Raw genomic sequence first — 25,298 nt, forward strand, 5'->3', positions numbered from 1 at the left:
AGGGTGTGGAGCAACACCCAAGGTGAGGAGGAGTGAAAAAACTGGGCTTCACACCAAGCAGGTGGGGAAGTCGCAACAGTCTATATATATTTAGGAGTTTTCCAGTGAAAAGTTTGCAGGTTCTCCAGCCAGTGGGGTGACCTTGCGTAGCCAAAGGACAACAGATAGGCACAAAATAGAGAAACCCTGGGGAGGGTATTGTAAAATTAATACAGTAGCAAGAGAAACATAACTGTTGCTCCAGGGAGCTTCCAATGAGCAGCCCTCACGGGCCACTTCTGCTTGGCCATGACTGCATCGGGTCCTTATCAGCACAAAGGGCCTTTGAAAAGCTCAGGTCTTGCTCCAGATCGGACTCTAGAGAATATAACAGAGTAGTTGTTCATAGATGCAGGCGGGGCGGGGAGGGGGGAGTGCGTTACCTGGACAGTCCGGCTCTGGCCAGTTTTGTTTAATTCACTGAACCCTAGAGAGTCTGTCTCAGCTCCGACTAGAAGGAAAAGATGCACATGGCTGCACAAAGCCTTTTGACTAACTGTGGATAAGTTCTATTTTATTTTAGATAGAGAGGGAAAGAGGTCAGAGAAAAGGCAGAGTGGAGGAGAAGCACCACGACTCTGCTCCCCCATCCCTGGAGCTTGCCCCGGTTCTGTGGTGCTCCCCACAGGGTGCAGGAGATCAAACCCAGGGCCTCATTCATGGTAAGGCATGCACTCTAGTGGGTGAGATAGCTCCTGGTCCTGCCTATTACTACTATATTAGTGCTCGTGTATTTGATAATTCAAAGCAAGAACAGTGGGATCTATTTAAAATGTCTAAATTAAACATTATAATTTAAGAATAACCTAGAACTATGATACAATTAAAAAACAGAAGCAACGCACTGCTCAGCTGTGGTTTGTGGTTGGTGCTGAGGACTGAACCTGGGACTTTGGAGACTTAAGCATGCAAGTCTTTTGCAAAACCACTGTGCTAGTTCCTCAGCTGATAAAATTCTTAAATCACTTTTTTTGTTCTTTTCCTCCCATGAGTCTTATTTTACAAAAGGACTCTGGAGTAGCGGGGGTGGGGGTGGGGGGGAGTGTTCAAGTCCTGGAACATGATGGCGGAGGAAGGCCTAGAGGGGGTTGAATTGTTATGTGGAAAACTGAAAGATGTTACACACATACAAACTACTGAGTTTTACTGTCAACTATAAGCCATTAATTCCCCCAAATAAAGAAAAATTAAATGATTCTTGCTGGTGAGGTAACTCATCTGGAAGGAATCCCAGGTTGCAGACCCCTTCTATCTTTCTTATTCTGTCTTAAAAAGTCAACTCAGAGTGGTGGGACCCTAATAATAACTAAATCAATACTATGATATAAGAAAAGATATAGGGAGTCGGGCGGTGGCGCAGTGGGTTAAGCGCACGTGGCGCAAAGTGCAGGGACTGGCGTAAGGATCCCGGTTCAAGCCCCCGGCTCCCCACCTGCAAGGGAGTAGCTTCACGGGCGGTGAAGCAGGTCTGCAGGTGTCTATCTTTCTCTCCCCTCTCTCTCTGTCTTCCCCTCCTCTCTCCATTTCTCTCTGTCCTATCCAACAACAAAGCAACGTCAACAATGGCAATAATAACCGCAAAGAGGCTGCAACAACTAGGGCAACAAAAAGGGGGCAAAATGGCCTCCAGGAGCGGTGGGTTCATGGTGCAGGCACCGAGCCCAGCAATAACCCTGGAGGAAAAAAAAAAAGAAAAAAAAAGAAAAGATATAAAACCCTGTTTGAAAATCCCCCTAGTTTTCTTATTCCCCTGAAAACAAAACACAACTAATTGTGGTTCCTTGTGTATGCCAAATAGAAAGATAACAGAGGAGAAAGAATCTAGGGTAAAATTTAATAAAACTCTTTAATTGTCTATGTGGTCTAGAAGGGACTGAAAAAAAAAATCAAATCACCAGGACTTTAAATATGACCCAAAAAATTACATGTTAGGTTTAATAACTATGACTCTTTCAAAGTGGACAAAGAATTCTTGAGAATAGTGTGAAATGTACCTATTGACAGAGACCATGTGGGCCAGCAAGATAGTGAGCTGCTTTGCCATGTGTTTGACCCAGGCTCAAGTCCAGCCCCCACTGCATTGAAGGAAACGTTGGTGCTGTGGTCTCTCTCTGACTCTTGTCTTAAAAAAGGGGGGAGGAGGTGGAAGAGGTGGAGGAGGTAGAGGACATGGAGGATGAGAAGGTGGAGGAGAAGAGGAGAAGGAGGTGGAGGAGCACATGGAGGAGGAGAAGGAAGAGGAGGTGGAGGACATGGAGGAGCAGGAGGAGCTGAAGGAGGAGGAGGTGGAGGAGTATGTGGAGGAGGAGGACATGGAGGAGGAGAAGGAGGTGGAGGAGCACATGGAGGAGGAGGGGGTGAAGGAGGTGGAGGAGGATGTGGAAGAGGTGGAGGTGGTGGGGGAGATGGAGGAAACATAACGAGTGAACACCATCTTCTAGGAGTAATTTTTTTTTTTTTTTTTGCATTTCAACGTTTAACTCCAAGATCTCATTCATTTTGCTCCACTGGAGAAATGATGCTGTACAAAATTATTGTAAATGAGCAAACTCAGCTTATGTTTCCCATGGTACGTGACTGCATGGCAGGGCCTCCACCATGTGCACTGGGTCCCCAACACCCAATCCGCCCCCTCCCCACTGGCTCGCCCAGCCCTTGGCCTTACTGGAATAGACCACACCACCGCCATGTTTCACCCTGCGCTTGGCCTTCCCCTCCTTTGCTGCTTAAGCTCTCCCTGTCATTGAGGCAGATCTGAGGATTCTAAAGAGCAGAGGACAGGATGGCACTGCATGCAGCTGGGGTGAGGACAGACACAGTGACCCATGGTGAAGGAAGGAGACACACTGCTAGAAGCTACTGTATGCTGACACCTATTTGGGAGAGAAATGAAAGTACACTTATAACAGTAGCCTTGTATACCAATATTTCCCAGCAAAGTACCCCACAAAATGTTAGCCTTTCAAAGGGGTCTTCTTGTCATATTTTGAACTGGTGGTGTACAAGGAAATGTTTGTGAGACTGGCCAATTCTCTGTGAGCTTAAATACCACTATTCCCCCAAGAAAGGGTCCTGGGCCAGTATATATTTCCTATGCCAGTCCAGCTAGTTCAGGGCCTGTGGCTGAAGCTGTGGTGGGAACACCCACTCAGCACAACTCGTGGAGCTGGGGACTGGGGCTAGGGGACTGGAGATGCTGTGGGGCTGCGCAAACTCAAGCCAGATACAAGTGGTAGGGGCCCACTGTTGGCACCGCTGCCTCCGCCCACTCTGTGCCAGTCCCAGAATTGGGGTCAGCACTGAGCAGTGCTGCTGGAGCTCACAGTCTCCGGGCACATCAGAGAGCTGCCGGAGTCAACTGGGGGAGTCCACCAGGCAAACTAGCGCCTGCCCAGCCCCAACACTTCTTGCGACCACTTGTTCAACAGACTATGAGAAACAGAGCAAGGGGAAGAAAACGAGGGGAGATACCTGCAGTACTGCTCCACCACTCGAAGGAGATGCTTTCCCCATGCGGGTGGAGGTGGGGACCAGGGAATAGCATATGCAACGGACCCAGGTTGTTGCATATGCTATTCTGTGTCCACTATTGGGCATCCCCCCCCCACCTTAAAATTCTTGATTTGTGTCTCTGGGTTTAGGAAAGGTGTGCAGTTCTCTAGAAGGGCCCCCAACAGATGAAGCACTTGAATTTTCCTGGAGGGCAGCAGAGGAATGTGTCAAAAGGAAGTGATGAGGTCTCCAGCAATCAGGAGATGGCTGTCAGAGTCTGTTGCTATGGAGGCTGAGCCCCAATATGGCATCTGTTTGGCTGACCTCCAGGAGACGACAGGCTAGTGCAGTGACTAACGGAGCTTGTGCGCTGTCACTACTCCCCCCACACACTGTGTGAGGACACAGGACCCAGTGTCCGTGGCATTAGCATCAGCCTCACTGCCATCCAGGGATGCTTTTTACAGTCTTAGAGATCTTTCCTCCATTATATTTTTTTCTTAAAAAAAAAAAAGCAGCTTATACTGTGAAGAAATTCATACATTGTGATTTTATCCACTCGCTGTGTCCGTATGTGTCCCTTACATGCAAATATGTACACATCCATGACGCTAGTCATTGTTGTCAACTCACTTCAGAGCTGAACCTCTAATGTTGGAGCTCTCCAGCTTTAAAAAAAAAAAAAAAAAGATTATCTAATTGCTGAAAATGAGAAGATATAAAGCCTAGGGGGAAAAAAAAAAAAAGGAAAGAGAAAGAGAAATAAAACAGCTTTCTAAGCTGAGGAACGAGTTCCCTGACATTGTTTATCCAGCCTGGGTGGGTGACAATTGAGAATGGAGTTATCTCCCCGTCTCTCTCGGTGCTTCCCTGCTCTCTGCGCTCTAGATGAAGGTCCTGTGCTCACAGACCCAATACAGGCAGACAGCTAGTTCTGTAAATAAGGTTTAGTTTGAGCACAGTCACAGCTACTTGTTTGCATAGTGTCTGACTGATTTCACCCTAAAGTGTTAGGAGTTAAGATACGATGGGGACCACAAGGTCTTAAAGTCCTTACTCTGTGACACTTTCCAGGGAAAATTTTACTTGAATCTGGGCAGAGTGACTAAACTCTCACATTTATGGTGCCAAGGAAGAAAAAAAGTTAAGCCAGACAGGAAGACTGTCTATTACTCTGTAATAATCCTTAACTTTTGCCCTTCTACCCAGGCTCAGGGCTCTGCACTCCTGTCCTGTACCCTGCCCGATCCCCGTGGAGATAATTAAGGAAGCAGCACACGTGTTGACAATTTTACACACCTTTTGGCACAAAGTACATCCCAGCACCCTAAGAAGGGCACCACTGGATGTGCCCGGGACACACCCACGGGGCGAGCTAGGCAGGAGATAATTGATTTCATTTCTTTCCAGAGTATTTATTAAGCTAATATAATACACTATAATTTGAATACTATACCACAGGAGTAGAAATTCTGTGGGAAGGGAGTTGGGCTGTAGTGCAGCGGGTTAAGCGCAGGTGACGCAAAGCACAAGGACCGGCGTAAGGATCCGGGTTCGAACCCTGGCTCCCCACCTGCAGGGGAGTCGCTTCACAGGCGGTGAAGCAGGTCTGCAGGTGTCTATCTTTCTCTCCTTCTCTCTGTCTTCCCCTCCTCTCTCCATTTCTCTCTGTCCTATCCAACAACGACAACAACAATAATAACTACAACAATAAAACAACAAGGGCAACAAAAGGGAATAAATAAATAAAATAAATATTTTTTAAAATTCTATCTTTAAAAAAAAAAAAAGAAATTCTGTGGGAAGTTTTCCTGGTAATGAACTAAGGGATCACAGAACTATAAACTCAGTGAGGATGAGCCAAGATCTTGGAAGGTGCTCTTTTTTTTCCCCGTGATTTGCCTGGCATCTTACTTAGTTGGAGGCATGCACCTCAAGCCTCCTCTTTTTCACCAGAGAGCTGCTCAGCTCTCATTTATGGTGATAGGAGGAACTGAACTCAAAGCCTCTGGGTCCTCAGGCATGAAAGTCTGGCATCACCATTATGCTGCCTCCCCTTGAGTCTGTTCTTCTGCCAGGAAATTTGTGTATTTCCTGATGAGGGCCGAATGTAAATCCAGTGTAATCCTGCACATTGGGTGAAAAAAAAAAAAAAAACAAGCAAACAAAAAAAAAGGGGTCATTTCTAGAGTGAGTGACTGCAGAGTGGGAAGAGAATGAGCCGACCGACATGAGACATTTGTGGACAGTCAGCAGTGTGGACCTCAGTCAGGAAAGGACTCAGCCATCCTCCTAAAGCTGTGCCTTTTCACGGCTATCTATCTCCCTGGTGCCTGGAGCCTGGAGGTTGCTGAGAGCTGTTGGCTTTGGAACAAGTAAGGGTCCAGGATGGTGGGGCCTCACTCCCAGAATTCTTCCTCAGGTGCCTGAAGGACAGTGCCAAGGCCTTAATGCAGGGGGACAAGGTGGTGACCTTTTCCTTCTTTCGGGAGAGGCGCATGTATTTCACCAGGTTTATCACTCCCACGTTGATGTGGACAGCAGAGCTGTGTGGTTGACATTTACAGAAGGACACGCTGTGGGGGACCGGCCTTCTGAGCCCATCACACACTGAGTAGTGCGCTCAGAGGCCCAGAGGTTTAGCATAACCGGCCCTCAGCGCACCTTGGGGACCATACACGGGCTGATATACATGGAGCCCTGGTAGGGTGATCAGTTCACCTCCTTGGTGACAGGCTTACTTTACCTTGCAAAGGCAAGTCTGTTCCTAGAGTTTCCAACCCCACCCCCACCCCACCCTTCCTGCCCCTTCTTCCTACAAGAGTTGCTTTCATGGCAACTTTCAAGGTCGCTGGCCCAAAGCCTTCTGGTTAGGATCTTCACCCCCGGGTTTTAAGTTCTTGGATCTTCTCGTCAGCTTGAGTCACAGGCTGGACTGTCTGTGGACGAACTCGAGTGCTGCTGAGGGCAAAGGCGAGGCCTGAGGGGGACAGAGGGCCCTGGATGCCTCCGTTTAGGTGTCAGAGTGCAGATTCTTTAGAAATAAGGAATTCCAGTGCTGGCCAGATAGCTTGCTTAGATAGGGAGCTGCTTTGTCATTTGTGTTGCCCAAGTTTGAGCCTGGCCACCACCACATTGAAGGAAGCTTTAGTGCTGTGATCTGTTTCACTCTTTCTCTGCAAAAAAAAAAAAAAAGAAGAAGAAGAAAGAAAAAGAAAAGAAAAGAAAAGGAAGAAAGAAAGAAAAAGAAAGGAAGAAAAAGAGAGAGAAAGAAGGAAGAAAAAGAGAAAGGAAGGAAGGAAGAAAAGATTGAATCTGGTACTTAGGAGCTTCAGACATGAGGCACGAGGTTCTTAGAGTAATCACGTAACACTATTTCCTGGCCTCTGTGTTTATAAGTACTCAAATCTCACTTTTCTTTCTCTTTGCAAAACTTAACTACTCCCTGGAATGACACATGTACAACCATTAATCTCGCTTGACACCAAACGTGCATTTCTTGGCAAGTGAGAAGTCTGCTCTCATATACTGAGAACATATCTTAAATACAAGTCCCAGACGACACTGATGCATGGTGTGTTTACATGTGTTTAGAAAAAAAATGCAATGTCTTTCCTAAAGAAAAAAAGACTTGTTTGCTCACTGAAGAAAAAAAAAAAAAAAAGGAACAGAAGCCCCCACCTCCTCCTGTTCCCGAGGCCACATTCACTTCAGAGTTATCTCCTTGAGGCTGAGTGAGGGTTGTGGGTTGCTCACCTCCGTGACAGACTCATTCCTAGGCTTTATGATGGGCAGGACACTTGAGAGAAGATGTGGAATCCTTCCTTGCTTCTAGCTCTTCTCCTTCTGGGACTTTGGGCACCTGTCTGAATCTGTTTCACTGTCAGAATGGGGGTGTGACCCTGAGGACTAGAGTTAGGAGGGTTAATAGAGGGAAGTTAGTTTAATCTCCTGAGGGGAGACTTGCGTGACTGAGGTGGTTTCCTGCCATCTTGCTGGAGTCCCAGACAACAGTCACCTTGGGATATGAGGAATGACAGTTTCCTTTAGTAATACTTGGTCCAACTTCTCCTCATAAAAACAGAGCTGGATTCACCCCTGGTTAGGGGGCAAAGTGCTGCGTCCTCCACTCTCCCCACCCCCGCTCAGGCAGGCAGGACCTAGGCCTCTCAGTCCTTTCACACCTAGCCCTGACACGCACAGTCCTATACTTCTCTTTGCTGGTTCTCCAACCTTCAGCGAAACGGACTCAGGAACGACCTACTCACTTTTAGAAAGCACTGTGTCTGTCCATCTCACCTAAGGTTTGAGGCTGCAGGGATGGAGTCCTCAGACTTAACCAGCAGAGTACAAGCGTGAGATTATACCTGTGCTACAATCCTCCATGCTGTTTACCTGAAAGAAATGGTATCTGAAATCACACACCTAGTTCCTGGACTGTGTTTCCTTGGTGGTCTGGAGCACCCTCAACAGTCCTTCATGTTTCAAGATTCAGTTCCAGAATTTCTTTCAGAGGCAGTCCAGGTTCCCTTTATATTATGACAGCAGCCTGATGGATTTGCCCTTCAGCTTGAAATGAGCTTCACAACCAACAGATTTCGTTCACACCAGGTAAGACAGCATCAAAGCATCTTCCATGGCATAGTCTGTGTCTTCTCTCTGCAGGATTACTGAACTTGGCACCCTTGTGTAATGACTTTAAATGCTTCCGTTGACAAAACACACTTATCAGTGTCTTCACTCCCTCTTTAGTGCTACACATGATAATTCTACTTGTCCCCATACTGAAAGGGAATCTGGTAACTTCCATGGAGAAGAATCAAATTCTTTAAGAGATATAATTAACTTGAAAGACAATATAGGAGTGGGAGCAGTTAGCGGAGAGGTTGTATAAAAGACTTTCATACCTGAGGCACTGTGTGTCCTACCAGAGGTCCCAGGTTCAATCCCCTGCACCACCACAAGCCAGAGCTGAGCATAGCCTTGGCAAAAAGAAACAAACACAACTAGGCAAGTACAATAGTGATAACCCATAGTCAGAATTGATTTTCCTACTCACGAGTAATGTGTTTCCTTCTGACAATAGTCTTGACACTTAAGGAGAACTTTTTCCATTCTTGCTGTGATGCCAGGGCTACATGGAGGTCCAGTGAGGTGGGGGGGGGGGTTGGCCACCCACAAGCCAGTCAGCAACACTGAATGGATGGCAGCACAACAGACACAGTCCCAGGATGTGGCATGAGGCACCCTCTGGTCTCACCACCTCTCCTGAGGAAACTTCTGGAATTACTACGACTCTAGCTGAGTGAGGGGCCAGCTGACACAAGTGATGTTTCCCTGGGCCATCTTCCACACCCCAAGATGGGAATCGAGCAGACCGCAGATTCCAACCCCCTTCCACTGTACCCCAGAAGCTTCTTAGTGTCTCCTGTGAGCTTCTGTCCTGTCTACTTCCAGGGCACCATCGCTCTCAGCCTTCCAGGGTCCTGATTATCACTGCGAAGCTATGCATAAAACAAGCCACACAGGAAAGGGTCCAAGTAGAAGGAAGCAAATGGGCACACCCACAGACACAAGCCTTAACATGCAGGGGAGCCCCGGCGTCATATGGAAGCACCAGAGACAGATGTTGGATGGGAGCTCTGGTAGCTCCTCTTCTCTTTCTGTGTCTGTCTCTGTCTCTATCTGAAATGATTTCTTTAAAAAGTGTAGCGCAGCGGGTTAAGAGCAGGTGGCGCAAAGCACAAGGACCAGCATAAGGATCCGGGTTCGAACCCAGGCTCCCACCTGCAGGGGAGTCGATTCACAGGCGGTGAAGCAGGTCTGCAGGTGTCTATCTTTCTCTCCTCCTCTCTCCATTTCTCTCTGTCCTATCCAACAATGACAACAACAATAATAACTACAACAATAAAACAACAAGGGCAACAAAAGGGAATAAATAAATAAAATACCCAGTTCGAACCCCGGCTCCCCACCTGCAGGGGAGTCGCTTCACAGGCGGTGAAGCAGGTCTGCAGGTGTCTTTCTCTCCTCCTGTCTTCCCCTCCTCTCTCCATTTCTCTCTGTCCTGTTCAACAACGACAACAACAATAATAACTACAACAATAAAACAACAAGGGCAACAAAAGGGAATAAATAAAATATTTTTTTAAAAAAATTTTTTAAAAAAGTGAAGACGTTGACCTGGGGACAGTGAAATTGTACATGTGTAAAGCCACAACCCCAGAAAAAAAAAAAAAGTGAACTAGTATAAGATCATGAAATAGTGAACACAGACTTTTCTAGAAGAGTCACTGAGTCCCCATCTGAAGACTATATTCAGGTGATTGAGTTGGAAGCGGGATTACAGTGGTTGGAAGGGTCACCCCTGTGGAGGTAGCACATCTATAGAGAGGGGATCAGGAGGAGGCTGGAGGAGAGCTTGGGGAGGTGGCAATGGGAGACAACTAACCTGGATTAAGGGTCCCATTGTATCTACCAGGAAAGCCACAAGATATGCAGGTTAAGAGAGAACACACAGTGCAGAGTCAGTCCAGAACCACAGTGATGTAGCCCCGACATGAGAGAAGCATCAAGGGTGAGAGCTGAGTCCTCCCTCACCATGGACCACTCATGCACACTCAGACATGTGCATAGTTGAAAATACTTCCAAAAAAGAGAGACCAGCAATCAACCTGACTGTTGCTGTCACTGGGCAGCTACACCTGCATCTCCAAGACGTGACGTAGATCTCGAGTGAATGGAAGCTTTCTGCACTATCTCAACATGCCTGGCTATGTTCATACTCCTTTGCCCTGGTACCACTGTGTGCCGGAGAGGTGCCCTGATTCCAACTCTCTTCGTCAAATATGGAAACCAAACATTCACCAAAGGAAACATGACACTAACTCCACAGACGTCATTTTTAAAAATCTGTGTTTATTTGCTTCATGTAAAGATAGGCAGAGAAGAATTTTAACCTTGACAGAAAAGCCAGAGCACCACTCAACATACTGTGCCAAATCTCAAAGCAGGAGCCTCCGGCGTGAGAGTTCATTGCCTCACAGGTCCAACAGTCTTACTGACGGTCACACCATTTCAATATCTCCTCAGAGTCCTGAGCGCTCTGCTGCTCCTGGAAATTTGAGGTGAACTAGCAGTTAGGGGTGGAGGTTCTGAAGCATTTCTCAACACGCAAATATTTTAAAATATGGTAACTTTTTTTTTCTTGGTCTGTGTATTTGATACATTATTAAACATACCCCTGCCCTTTTTTTTTTTAATCACCAGTTTTCAAGAACAGATTAAAATCACACGTATGTTGTCTGTCACTTTATGAGTCAAAACACAGATTTATGGTTCGGTTTGATGGCTCGTTGAAGAAATAACTATTCACCCTCTGCTTTTCACCCAAGCCAGTCACTCTCACAGAATGTACTACTGATGAAAAAATTTGGGCTTTTAATAATTGCTCAGTGATTAGTTAGCTTGTCCCACACTTGGTGAGAGACCATGCTCAGTGAATTCATAAAAAGGTAGGAAATAGGGGTTTGGGCGGTAGCGCAAGCGGGTTAAGCGCATGTGGCGCCAAGCGCAAGGACTGGCATAAGGATCCCGGTTGGAGCCCCGGCTCCCCACCCGCAGGGGAGTCGCTTCACAGGCGGTGAAGCAGGTCTGCAGGTGTCTTTCTCTCCCCCTCTCTGTCTTCCCCTCCTCTCTCCATTTCTCTCTGTCCTATCCAACAACAAATAACAACAGTAACGACAACAAGGGTACGACAAGAGCAACAAGAGGGGGAAAAATGGCCTCCAGGAGCGGTGGATTCATGGTGCAGGCACTGAGCCCCAGCAATAACCCTAGAGGCAAAAAAAAAAACAAAAACAGGAAATAAGCATATAGCAGGGATAAGGATATACAGATGAGATTTCATTTAACTCAGTATATATAGTTGGTATATATACTGACTGAAATGTTTACCTATTTTCACCAGAGCACTGATCAGGGCTGGTTTATGTGGCTGCTAGTAATTGAACCTGTATAGGTATGCTAAATTCTGCTTATAAGACCTTCTGTTTTGATCATCACATTGGGTTCGCTTATATTACTTACGATGTGGTCTATTTACATAATCCCCACTGGTTAGATGGAAGCTTTCTATGTTCTGTTTGAGCTCTTTTTTTGCTCTGCCCCCTCTCCTAGTCATTTCCTTTCCCTTGTCACTTCTGGTGAAGAGATGCATAAAAGGCGATGTATCTGATTAATAAACGAGATACTGCTTCCCAGCTCAGCCATGAGTTCCTGGTCGTCTGTCTCCTGCCTGCAAAGCTAGACCAGCAACTGGCGCCCCAAACTGGGACCGGCAAACCTGGGCCCTTTGGTACCTCAGACAGGACAGGAAAGGTTTTTTGTTTTTCTTTAGATAAGTTTTGATAATTCTTTATTATCTTTTATTAGAGATAGCCAGAAATTGAGGAGGGGGAGATAGAGAAGGACAGAGAGATAACTGCAGCACTGCTTCACCACTTGCAAAAAAAAGCTTTCTCCCTACAGATGGGGACGTGGGCTTGAACTGGGGTCTTCGGACACTGCACCATGTGTGCTCAACCAGGTGCGCCACCACCTGGCCCATGCAGGGAAGGTTTTTTGTTTGTTTGTTTTTGCATAGCCACTATGTCATCTCTCCAGCCCCTTAAAATATGAATTTTAAAAGAATTTCTATGAATGCTGCATACCATGGCATCTAGAATGAATTTTTAATTGTTCTATACAGACTGATGGAAAGGCTAGCGAGATTTTGAATCTGAAAAGGGACCTGTATTGAATTATAAAAATGTTTTATCCCCCCTATGTATTGACATTTTTAAACATGTATTTATTTGATAGGACATAGAGAAAAATGAGAGGTGAAGGGAAGAAAGACACCAGCAGCCTGGCTTCACCACTCATGAAGGTCATCTAACTCAACTGCAGGACTGGGGACTTGAACTCAGGTCCTTGTCCATTGTTATGTGTGCGCTCAACCAGGTGCACCGCTACTCAGACCCTGTAAATTGAAATTGATTTGAACTATTTGGGGCGGTAGGTCATTCTCCTGTTATGTTTTTTTTTAATATTTATTATTTATTCCCTTTTGTTGCCCTTGTTTTTTTTTAATATTTATTTTATTTATTCCCTTTTGTTGCCCTTGTTGTTTTATTGTAGTTATTATTGTTGTTGTCGTTGTTGGATAGGACAGAGAGAAATGGAGAGAGGAGGGGAAGACAGAGAGGAGGAGAGAAAGATAGACACCTGCAGACCTGCTTCTCAGCCTGTGAAGCGACTCCCCTGCAGGTGGGGAGCCGGGGTTCGAACTGGGATCCTTATGCCGGTCCTTGTGCTTTGCGCCACCTGCGCTTAACCCGCTGCGTTACAGCCCAACTCCCGTTGCCCTTGTTGTTTTATCCTGTTATGTTTTTATAGACTGAGAATAGAGTTCAGGATAGCTCAGCTGGCAGAAAACATGCTTTACCATATGTGAAACCCTGGGCTCGTACCACAGATGATGAAAACAGTGCCTGGTGGAGGGGGGTAGGTAGCATAATGGTTATGTAAAGATACTCATGCCTGAGGCTCCAAAGTCCCAGGTTCAATCCCCTGCACCACCATAAGCCAGAGCTGAAAAGTACTCTGGTAAATAAAAATTATTTGAAAAATAAACAATGCCTTGCTGTCTCTCCCTCTTTCTTCCCCACCATTACTATCCTGAAGTACAGAACAGAGACAGGACTGGGGAGATAGTTCAACAGTGCCTTGTACATCCAAGCCCTGGGTTCATTCCCCAACATCTCTACATAAACAGAAAACAATGTGTGGGCATGGATTTCAAATTTTGAAACATAACACTCTTGAATTTCACACTTGCCCACGGGCATACTTGTGGAGACGGTAGCAGTCGGATACTGGACTTTCTGAGGACTCCTCCTCCCCGTGGCTAGGGCATGAGGCACATACTGTCTTCCCATCCTGGATACCTGTCACTCTGAGCTGCACAGCTCCAACTGGCTGACAGGTGAGACATCTTCAGCTAACCACAGGCTGGGGAATTACAACTGCTGTGGAAAAGGAGTGTTCGGTGAGCGCTTGAGAGCAGTGGCTATCTAAGGGGCCTAGCTGCCTTTTCTGCTTTTTCTCACCATTCAAAATGTCTTCCCTATATTCTAGTTCCTATTGAGATCACAGGTATGCGACTCAGTTTCATTTGTGACTGTAACTGAATCCAGTTCCCAATGAAAGTCACAGAAAATCAAGATCAAGCTGTTCTACTAATATAGTGTGTTACTTCAATATTTACTCATTTGTAGGTTGACTATTTCATGTTGATTTAGATGCGTCTTTTTCTACAAAGTCAATTACTTCCAAAGTGATCTGTGTCTACCTATGTTCCTAACAGCACAATCCATAGTAACCAAACCTGGAAACAACCCAGGTGTCCAGCAACAAATGAGTGGCTGAGTAAGTTGTGGTTTCTAAGCACAGTGGAATACTACTCAGCTATTAAAAATGGTGAACTCACCTTTTTCACCACCTTTTGCATGGGCCTTGAAGGGATCACATTAAGTGAGATAAGCCAGAAATAAATGGATGAATCTGGGATGGTCTCACTCATAGACAAAAGTTGAAAAGGGGAGTTGGGTGGTAGCGCAGTGGGTTAAGCGCACGTGGCGCAAAGCGCAAGGACTGGCATAAGGATCCCAGTTCGAGCCCCCAGCTCCCCACCTGCAAGGGAGTTGCTTCACAGGCGGTGAAGCAGGTCTGCAGGTGTCTATCTTTGTCTCTCCCCTCTCTGTTTTCCCCTCCTCTCTCCATTTCTCTCTGTCCTAGCCAACAACAACATCAACAACAGTGACATCAATACAATAATAACTACAACAAGGGCAACAAAAGGGAATAATTTTTTTTAAGCTGAAAAAAGGGGCCAGGTGGTGGTGCACCTGGTTGAGCGTACATGTTACAGTGTGCAAGGTCCCAGGTTCAAGCCCCTGGTTCCCACCTGCAGGGGGAAAGCTTCATGTGTGGTGAAGCAGGGCTGCAGGTGTCTCTCTGTCTCTCTCCCTGTCTCCCCTTTCCCTCTTGATTTCTGGCTGTCTCTATCCAATAAATAAAGATAATAAAAAAATATTTTTAAGTTGAAAAAGTAACAGTAAGGGAAACACAAAGCAGACTTTGGACTGAGTTTGTTGTATTGCCCCAAAGTAAAAGACTCTGGGGAGGGGTGGGATTTTCAGATCCTGGTGCAAGATGGTGGAGGAGGACTTTGGTTGGGGATGAGAGTGTTTTGCAGAAAACTGAGAAATTTTACACATGCACCAACAACTGTATTTACTGCAAATCATTAATACCCCCAATAAAAAAGGTTTAAAAAGTTACATTTTAAAAAGTTTAAAATGTATAGTCAAAACATTCTACTAGTATAGTGTGTTACTTCAGTATTTACTCATTTGTAGACTGGCTGTTCCATATTGCTTTCGATGGTCTTTTTCTACAGAGTCAATTCTAAGCTTCTCATCACTCACGCTCTCTTCTCCATTGCCAGCCTTCTTTCAACAAAGGGGGCGGTTGGATGCTTCTCCGTTAATTAAGTCAACCACATCTGTCCTAGTTCTTTGTCCAAATCAAGTGAGGCCCCTTGAGTGATAACCCCCATAGCGACAGTTAGGCCAGTTAAGGTTTGTCAGTTAACTGACAGTTATATGGTGTCCTCCCAGCTGCCACTGGAGGCCTGCGTGAGAAATCTCCCACTTTCAGTCGGGGCAGAGGAAGGGGACTCCTCGACTCGACAGGTAAGGTGAGCGTTCATGCAGGGAGAAATGATGCTTCCGAGTTCTTATTCAAGTGAGAGCAGATATGGAAATGTAGTCATATATATGAGAGACATTAGGCACTGACTGCACAGGGATGATGAGGAATTTTAGCAGCTGACTATTAAGTGGAACTCAAAGCTGGTGGTATCCATCTCTGAACTGTAGCTGGGGGGCTCTTTTCCCCAGTGGCAACATTTTCTGTGAGGATTTCTGTGTGGTAAGATAAGTAGACTCAAGAGAGGCCTTCTCCAGGGTGGCTTGTCCTCTGTCCACGCATGTCCTTTAGAGGCATCACACTTTCTCATGACTTCCTGGTGTTTCCAAGAGTCCACACCTCCAGTGCATTTGGACACGTGGGCTGAGCCTCACAGCACTTTTTTCCTTTTTGTAATTACAGATTTCCCGGGAACAGTGCAAACGGGTGAGTTCTGGAACCCCTCAGTGGCTGAACATGGGGTGGAGGTTATGGGGAGTGGCTGTGGTCTGTGTAGGGTGGTTTTGAGAGTGTGTTTGTTGAAATGCCTTTGAAATGCCTCACTCACCAAGACCCATTTTAAATGGCAACACCCTCAATGTAAACATCACCGGGACCAGTATCTCAGAACTGGATGCGAGGGATAGCTTGCACTTGGTTCTGAACGTAGGACTGTCATTCCAGGAGAAATGCACACAGTCACAACAGTTAGTCTGTTACCAGACCAAGAGTCACACTTGCAAGTAAAGTCACTGATGCCGTGAAAGCAGGTGTCTATGTGGGGTCCACCCTGACCACGGCCAACTCTCTGTCCTCATATGCTACCATTGTGAAGTGAACATGGTTACCGTTAGCGATGCCTATTGGCTAGACTATTCTGACTCAAGCCAGAACTGATGGGGCACAATTGAAAACTTCCTTACTAATGCTGATGTCAATTATTTTGAATCTATGGAGAGAAATGAGGCTTTTATTTTTTTTTAATATTTTCAACTGGTAAATAAAGGGTTTACAGTAAATGCAGTTGTTCATACAAGTGTAAAATTTCTCAATTTTCTGCAAAACACTCTCACCCCCAGCCTAGGTCCTCCTCCACCATCTTGCACCAAGATCTGAACATCCTCCCTCCTCCCCAGAGTCCTTTACTTTGATGCAACACACCAAACGCAGTCTAAGTTCTACCTTCTGTTTCCCCTTTCTGTTGTTATTTCTCAACTTCTGTCCGCGAGTGAGATCGTCCCATATTCACTCTTCTCTTTCTGGCTTATTTGACATGATACCTTCAAGCTCCATCCAAGAGGATATTTTTAATACTGCTCTTTCTGGAAATGTTTTACTTATTTAAATGTTTTACGTATGGAGATAGATAGAAGAAGGGAGAGATAGGGAGAGAGAGAGAGAGACACCTACAACCCTGCTTCACCACTAATGAAGCTCCCCCCAACCCCACCCTGCAGGTGCAGACCAGAGGCTTGAACCTGAGTCCTTGAACATGCTCTACTGGGCGTGCTACCGCTTGGCTGTTTTAATGATCCCCTTAAAGAAAAGTATTTGTGCACAAACTCATGGGCTTTTTTTTTTCTCCCTCTCTAGTTCTTCTTCTAGCGTTTGCCCTTCTTCCGTAGCCAGTCAACAGCGTCAGGTTGAGCCTGATGTAAAGTTTCGAGACCTCCTTTGAATCTGGAGAGGTGGCAGTCGTTGACTATGTGGGTCATAGTCTGTCTGTAGCCGCAGGGGCAGTTCGGGTCGTCTCTGGCTCCCCAGCGATGGAACATAGCGGCACACCGGCCATGGCCTGTTCGATAGCGATTGAGGAGGGCCCAATCATAACGTGCTAGGTCAAAGCCGGGTTGACGCTTGCAGGGGTCTGTGATGAGGTGTTTGTTCTTTACCTCAGCTGACTGCCAACTCTGTTTCCAAGAGTCTGGAACAGAGAAGTTCAGTGTAGGCGTAGGGGACCAGATTGGGTGACGAGACGTCAAGTGTTGGACAGGGTGGGCGAAGATATCCGCGTATATTGGCAGGTCCGGTCAAGAGTAGACGTGGGAAATGAACTTAGATGATGCTGCATCCCGACGAATATCTGGCAGGGCGATGTTGCTGAGAACTGGCAGCATGGAACCGGGGTGGAACGGATGGTTCCAGAAATTATCCTCATGGAGGAATATAATTTGGAATCGACCAAGTGGACATGGGGGCTACGGAACCATACTGGGGCACAGTATTCTGCAGTGGAATAGCATAATGCCAGAGTGAAAAGGATAGTCAACCTGTTAACCCTCAAATATATAATGGAGTGTTGTCACCCATAAAGCTGGTGTTTTTTAATATGCCCCAAATGTACTTATTTTGAATAACTGAAAAATTATTATCTTTTTATTTATTTATTTTTCTTTTTTCTTTTTTTGCCTCCATGGTTATGGCTGGGGCTGGATGCCTGCACTACAAATCCACTGTTCTTGGAGACCATCTTTTCCCTTTTGTGGCCCTTGTTGTTTATCATTGTTATTATTGTTATTGTGGTCATTGGATAGGACAGAGAGAAATGGAGAGAGGAGGGGAAGACAGAGGGGGAGAGAAAGATAGACACCTGCAGACCTGCTTCACCATCGTATAGCAACCCCCCCGCAGGTGGGGAACTGGGGGGGGTTGAACCGGGATCCTTACGCTGGTCCTTGCACTTTGCACCATGTGCGCTTAACCTGCCGCACTACCGCCCAGCCCCCCAAATTGTTATCTTTATTCAATATTTTCTTCTTGCTTCCTCTACCCAGCACCTGGAAAGTGCCATCCTATCCTGTTTACATGTGTTAGACCCAGCTGGAAATTCCCAGATGACTTAGACTACGGGATTTGTCTTTCAGTGTTTTGATCCATCCATTACCTGGGGAACTGAGTGTTCCAGGTTTACCTATGTTGTCATCCAGGGCTTGGGTTTCTTCTTTGAAACTCCTAACATCTGTAGAGAACACACTCCTTTTCTTTGGCATTGTTCTCTCAATGGACAATCAATGAGAGTTGTACATCTTGGCTTTGTGTGCTCATGGCTGGGATGAAACAGGAAATGCCCATATCCCAGAGACCCCAGATCTCAATTCTTCAGAGGTATAATAAATCCGAGAGTGGGGAACTGGATCCAGTGGTGATTCTATTCTAGATTATGAGGCACCTCCACAAATTGTTTTCCATGGTATCCCATCAGTTTGCATTCTCTGCCGGATTTCAAGCATTTTGTAAGTTCACTCCCAAACCCAAATCTTCCTGAAGCCCACTCTACCCAGGGACTCTGCTGGGAAGCAGATGGTAAGTCACAGAGAGATTATGTGAACACGTTGGAACAGCGACTGTGTCATTCATTACTCACGGTTTTCCTGTAGTCTTCAAACAGCAAATAGCTCTCTATCATTATGCATATCCAGAAACATCTGTGAGTGGTTGAAGAAAAAAAAAAACATAGAAATGGGTCAAGTGATAATAGCATTGACCCCAATGAAACCATTTGACCCTAATCATGCCTTTAAATATTGGGATTTTAGGTTCCAAAGTTTAGAGATGAGAACTACAATGGCCCAGGGTGGATAGAAAAGTGAGGGGGGGCGGGGGGGAGTCGGGCTGTAGCGCAGCGGGTTAAGCGCAGGTGGCGCAAAGCACAAGGACCAGCATAAGGATCCCGGTTCGAGCCCCCGGCTCCCCACCTGCAGGGGAGTCGCTTCACAGGCGGTGAAGCAGGTCTGCAGGTGTGTAGCTTTCTCTCCTCCTCTCTGTCTTCCCCTCCTCTCTCCATTTCTCTCTGTCCTATCCAACAACGACAACAACAATAATAACTACAACAATAAAACAACAAGGGCAACAAAAGGGAATAAATAAAGAAAAGAAAAGAAAAGAAAAGAAAAGAAAAGAAAAGAAAAGAAAGAAAAGTGAGAGGGGGAGAGGGGGCCTGCTTTCTCTCCTCTCCCATGTTTTCAGGTGTGTCAAGGGCATCACTGACTCAGGGGGCCCCAGCTCCAAGGAAGCCAGGGAAGGACTCCAAAGCCAGGTCTTAGAAGGCGGCAGCTGCTGTGTGGGTCAGCCTGCTCTCAGCTGGAGTGGGAGGAAGGGTGGGCAGGACCCCGACTCCAACCACCTTCTTATTTATGCTTGTGTTTCTGAAGCTTGGGTTCTGGATAGTCTGGAGGACATGAGAAGCAAGGATTAAGCCTTCAGGTAGGAAATAAGGCTTTTGAGGTTGAACCCCTGGGACCAGGGATGCTGAGTGAGTTGTCTGTTGGGGGTGGGGGAGGAAGAAGGGAAGCTCAATTCCTGAGCAGTGTCCCCATCCTAGCAGCTGTGTTCTCCCAGCTTCCACTGAGCACCTGGATGAAGAGCCTGTTATTGACAACTTTGAAGAGGAGAAACTATAGGAACATCCGTCTATGTGGTAAGATCAGCTCACTTTGAGACAGAAATGGTGTTCTCTGGGCTGCTTTTGCAGCTGAGTTCAGATATGAAAATCAGGCTGTACATGTAAGAGGTAGCACATACTGTTTAAGGGGCGGGGGAGCTCAACTGACGTTTGGTTTTTTTCCTTGATTAGTATTGAATCTAGATGATTTTTCTTTGTTATGGGTTGAAGAACAGAGTAGGACTTTTTAAGTTGTTGAGTTTTTTGTTTGTTTGTTTGTTTGCTTTGTTTTTTCCCCCAGTGTTATTGCTGGAGCTCAGTGCCTGCACTACGAATCCATTGCTCCTGGAGGCCATTTTTTTCTATTTTCGTCGCCCTTGTTATTGTTGTTATTGTTACTGCTGCTGCTGCTGTTGTTGGATAGGACAGAGAGAAATCCAGAGAGGAGGGGAAGACAGAGAGGGGGAAAGACAGACACCTGCAGACCTGCTTCACCGCCCATGAAGCAACCCCCCTGCAGGTGGGGAGCCAGGGGCTCAAACCGGGATCCTTGAGCTGGTCCTTGTGCTTCATGCCATGTGCACTTAACCTGCTGCACTACCATACGACCCCCTACAGTTTTTATCTTGATATCAGAGAAAAATGTGTGTGGAAAAGTGTGCTTGCTTTGTCAATATCATTTAATAATTAGGTCTCAGCTCTGAGTTGTCTCTCACCACCCTCACCAGTCTGATTAACAAGACACTAGAACAGCAGCAACGTGACTTTTTTTATATTTATCAGAAATAGAGGTGGGGGGTGCAGAGCTTCCCTCCACTACATGCAGTGCCAGGGGTCGAACTCAGGACCTCATCCTTGAGAGTCCAACACTTTGAAAACTGTGCCACCTGATGGACCACCTACAGGACATTTAATGGCATGTCAGAGAGACTTAAGGAGGTGGTAAACACAGCCACGGCTCAGATACTTTGATTCTAAACCCCCACCCCATCCATTTTCTTCACACCTCCACTACCTGGAGAGGTACTGAATCTATGCATTGGGCAGAATTATGACAATGATCCTCATTCATGATCACCTCCCTGGTTTGGGATACTTGCCAAGCCTGAGACTGGTCACCCCATCCTTTGCCCCTTCAGGTACTTCATTTAGTCTGTTTGTCAAAAATCATGGAGCCCAGAGCACAGCCACGAGAACTGGGAGTTCAGGTGGATACATCTGGAGAGGAAAGGCATCGTGGTCCAGAGGAAATGGGGAAGTGAGAACAGGAAGATGGTCTCCTCCCCTCCCCACCCCGCAACTTTAAGGAGTGTGAATATGCTCGAGTCATTCCCAAAGAGCTGTCAAGCCTATGGCGTCTAGAACCTAAAGCTGAGAGCAGGGTAATGCTCAGAAGGTCAGCACGGACTCGGCTGTGTTTCTAAAGATTCAGTTCTGGGAGGACAGGCTGTGGTGCACCCAGTTAAGCACACATAGTACTATGTGCAAGGACTGGTGCAAGGGTCTGGGTTTGAGACCCCGCTCCCCACTTGTAGGGAGGGACACTTCACAGGAGGTAAAGCAGGCCTGTAGGTGTCTCTCTAACTCCCTATCCTCTTTCAATTTCTCTCTATCCTATGGAATAAGATGGAAAAGAGAAAAAAAATTAACAAGGAAAGGAAAAAATGGCCACCAGGAGCAGAGACTTTGTAGTCCTGGCACTGAGCTCTAGCAACAATCCTGGAAGGGAAAAAAAAATCAGTTTTGGAGACCCTGAGTGAAAGAAGCAGTGTGGATTAAGAGATAACAAGGGAATAACTCTGGAGGAGGGTCCAAGAGGTGTAGATGAAGAATGGGGTGTATAACATCAGAAAGACGTGGGAGGGCTGGGAAAACAGCACAATGGTTATGCTAAAGGACTTTCAGGCCTGAGGTACCAAAGGTCTCAGGTTCAGTTCCCAGCACCACCATAAGCCAGAGCTGAGCAGTGCTCTGGCAAGAAAATAAAACAAAAATTATCAAAAGTCTAAGACATGGGAGAGGTATGTGGCTGGGAGATAGTTCACCCAGTAGAGTGCACATCTCCCTTGTATAAGGACCTGGGTTCAAGTCCTGGCACCATAAGGGCACACCATGGGCAGCACAAAGGTGGAGCAGTATGCTGGAATGTCTATCTTCTCTTCATGTCTCTCCCTCTCTAAAGAATAACAATTTAAAAATGTATATATTTTCTATATGTATTTATTGGATAGAAACAGCCAGAAATTGAGAGGTAGCAGAAGACATAGAAGGAGAGAGAAAGAGACCTGCAGCCCTGTTTCATCACTTGTGAAGCTTTCCCCCTGCAGGTGGGGACCAAGGGCTTGAACCCATGCCTTTGAGCATTACAACGTGTTCATTCATCCAGATGTGCCACAACCTGGCCTTAAGAATAATAATTTTGGGGGGTCGGGCGGTGGCGCAGTGGGTTAAGCTCAGGGACTGGCGTAAGGATCCCGGTTCGAGCCCTCGGCTCCCCACCTGCAGGGGAGTCGCTTCACAGGCGGTGAAGTAGGTCTGCAGGTGTCTTTCTCTCCCCTTCTCTGTCTTCCCCTCCTCTCTCCATTTCTCTCTGTCCTATCCAACAATGAACGACATCAACAATGGCAATAATAATAACCACAACAAGGCTACAACAACAAGGGCAACAAAAGGGGGAAAAAATGGCCTCCAGGAGCGGTGGATTCATGGTGCAGGCACTGAGCCCAGCAATAACTCTGGAGGAGGGAAAAAAAAAAGAATTTTGAAAAAAAGACACTGCGTACAGGAGGGGTCCGGTGCTTCTGGATGTTTCTTTGGTCACTATGTGACCAGATGAGTCTCTCTCTCCATATGATGAAGATCAGGGGTCTAAATTTGAACAAAAAGCTAAAGAGGCACCATTTGTCCCCACTGGAATGGCAGGTTTCGCAGCAATTGTCGCATATGGATTATACAAATTGAAGAGGAAATAACTAAAATGTCCCTTCACCTGACCCACATGCGTGTAGCAGCCCCAGGCTTTGTTGTGGGAGCAAAGACTATTGGTATGGGATATTCATGTACAAGGAGTTCTGGGCAAACTCTAAGGCTTAGAAGAGATGCAGTCTTGATCTTGGTACTTGTGTAAGTTAGATATCTCATATTGACGCTATATGTCTATACTGACAAATTATTTGAGTGAGTCTAATGGTATTTTGCATACTGGGTTCCTTTCTGCTGGGTTGATTGGCCTGATAACTAAAATACTAATGACTACTCAACTAAGTAGGTCATTAGGGAATAATCAAGTTGTGTCATTAAGTGCTTTTCACGGTGGTAAAATGTCTACCTTATGAGATTCTTCTGATGAGATTTTTAAAGCTGGTAATAGTCCAGTTTTGAAGTGCAGTTGCTGCAAAATATTGCATACTTCTGATGTTGTATAGGAGTCCCTTTTACTCTAACTTCTTCTGCCTGCCGTGTAAAGTCATTGCTGCTTCAGTTTTAAGGTGGGTTGTCTCTTGAGGAGCACTGCATGGAATATAGCATAAGCCTCTCAGTCACTGACAATCTGTGTTAAGTGCTTAGCCAAACCTAAAAGACTGATAACAGAATGACTGAAACACAGTCTTTACTTGTAAACCTGAAAATAACTAGGATTCCTGTTAGCTCTTTTGTAATTGCAGAATTTTATTTTTGCTGCTGTTCTATCAGAATAATTTTTAAATGTTATCTTGAAATAGAGATAAATATTTTAAGCTCTAATTCAAAGTTAGGTGAACATTTTTTAAATGTATGCAGTATGTTTATTTTGTCTGTCAGAATTGTAAGATATTAAAGTAAGCAAATTAGCTGTTGTCGTGCTAGCTTTGCGGGCGGGAGAGATGACCAGGGACTCATGGCTGAGCTGGGAAGCAGTATCTCTTTATTGACGAGCGGGGATGCGATGCAACAATCTAATCTCTTCTAATCACAGCACAATGCTGTCCTGCATCTCTCCTGAGGGGGAAGAGTCAGGGAAAAGGAAGTACGTAGGATAGGGGGCAGGGAGAAGGAAAAACTGCGAACCAGTGATGAAAACCAATGTCCCGGAGGCAGGGAGGTGCTTAGTTAACAGTGGTTACGTAAATAGAATACATAATAAGTAATACAAGCGAACCTAATGTGATGATCAAAACAGAAGGTCTTATAAGCAGGATTTAGAAGCATACCAACAAGCTGTAATGAAAAGAGTGATTTAAGTGAGTTGGTTTGGTCAGACATTATACACATCTAAATCTGCTAAATGTTTTATTATAATTATGAAGTTATCTAACCTGAGTTTACATACCATGGTGGTACATGGTAAATGTTGTTATATTAAAGCAAATGAACACAAAAAAAAGAATAATAATTTTTTTAATGACTTGGGGAGACTACTCAGTGGGGCTATTGTTCATGCATGAGACCTTAGGTACATTCTCCAAGGTCGTATAAAACAGAAACAGCTTATCAAAACTCAGAAACCTTTGAGCCCCCGTGACAGGAAGCACTTTTATAGGAACAAGTAATTGTTGTTTACCTTTTTCAGTGGTCATAATGCCGGTCCGTTATATTCTAGACAGAGTACAAATGCCAGTGCTCTCCTGACTGCCACATACCGTGACGATGACAACAAGAAAATCAAGGCAGCCTCTCTCTAGTTAACTAGAAGATGAACCAACACCAGCTGGTTATGAAGATGAGGACTCTAGCTTTCTCTGAGCTGGACAACCACTCACACAAGAGAGAGAATGGCCACCACTGAGGACTTTGAAGACACCAGTGGACAGAAGGTCTATACAAATGGACCCTGACTTTTAATCTGCAGCCAGCAGCCCAGGAAACCCACCCACCATCTGTAGACCCCACCTCCCAGGCCCCACTATCTACAAATGAGACAAACATGTATGACGTCCAAATAGTCTCCCAACACATCTCCAGGAAGTAAAGCAACAGCCTCTGTAAGAGTCATCTCCAAAGAGCTAGGGTTTGCCATGCCACTGAGAGCATCTTTAATATTTGTCCCCACCTCCTCCCTCTTAGGGCCAGGATCAACCAAATCAGCACCCCCTACGTCACATGGAATTTCCTCCTTTATGAGGAGGACTTCCTGTCTAGCTTCTTTCTCACAACAGCCTCTGAGCAGGAGAAGCCCACGCCTTTTGTTTTGACCTCTACAAGGTATCCCTACAGTTCTGCCCACCTGTAGAGTCTGGGCCCAAATGGCAGCGATGGTAGCTGATATCTGCACTCAACAAGCTCTCAATAAATCATCTTCACTTAGTGTTTATTGACCATTGTTTGTCCCTATGGCACTGTTGCAGGGGAATGAGACCGTGGTGTGTCCCCCATCATGTCTGGTTCACCACAGAGCATTCCATAAAGAAAAGAGAGACCATGATCTCAGGCATTAAAAACTTGATTCAGGAGAAATGAAAACATGTGTATGGGGATTCCTGGGTGATTGAGGTGAAACGGAGAATTGTTGGGGAAGCTGGGGTCCTTTTTAGCCTGACCTGTCTACCTGGAATGAACTTCTCACTAGTCTCTTTAAACTGTCCTGACTCCTCCGTCAGTCCTGCCCTCCAGGTGA

The 25,298-nt window shown here is 45.9% G+C and overlaps 4 long non-coding RNA genes across 4 annotated transcripts; all 4 read left to right on the top strand.

Annotated features, from left to right (window-relative positions):
• Nucleotides 1–5,856: 5,856 nt before the first annotated feature.
• On the top strand, nucleotides 5,857–10,788 carry LOC132539025 (uncharacterized). The gene is made up of 2 exons (XR_009550334.1): nucleotides 5,857–8,142; nucleotides 10,013–10,788. It is a non-coding gene; the product is annotated as an uncharacterized LOC132539025 (long non-coding RNA).
• A 4,460-nt stretch (nucleotides 10,789–15,248) lies between these two features.
• On the top strand, nucleotides 15,249–18,463 carry LOC132538946 (uncharacterized). Its single transcript, XR_009550271.1, has 3 exons — nucleotides 15,249–15,334; nucleotides 15,748–15,771; nucleotides 18,099–18,463. It is a non-coding gene; the product is annotated as an uncharacterized LOC132538946 (long non-coding RNA).
• Nucleotides 15,814–17,681, top strand: LOC132538947 (uncharacterized). The gene is made up of 2 exons (XR_009550272.1): nucleotides 15,814–16,916; nucleotides 17,578–17,681. It is a non-coding gene; the product is annotated as an uncharacterized LOC132538947 (long non-coding RNA).
• Nucleotides 18,464–18,888: 425 nt separating the features above from the next.
• On the top strand, nucleotides 18,889–24,989 carry LOC132538945 (uncharacterized). The gene is made up of 3 exons (XR_009550270.1): nucleotides 18,889–18,910; nucleotides 19,243–19,741; nucleotides 24,285–24,989. It is a non-coding gene; the product is annotated as an uncharacterized LOC132538945 (long non-coding RNA).
• The last annotated feature ends 309 nt before the right edge of the window (nucleotides 24,990–25,298 follow it).

The sequence above is a fragment of the Erinaceus europaeus genome, chromosome 6, assembly GCF_950295315.1.
Source record: "Erinaceus europaeus chromosome 6, mEriEur2.1, whole genome shotgun sequence".
In the NCBI taxonomy this organism is placed as follows: Eukaryota; Metazoa; Chordata; class Mammalia; order Eulipotyphla; family Erinaceidae; genus Erinaceus; species Erinaceus europaeus.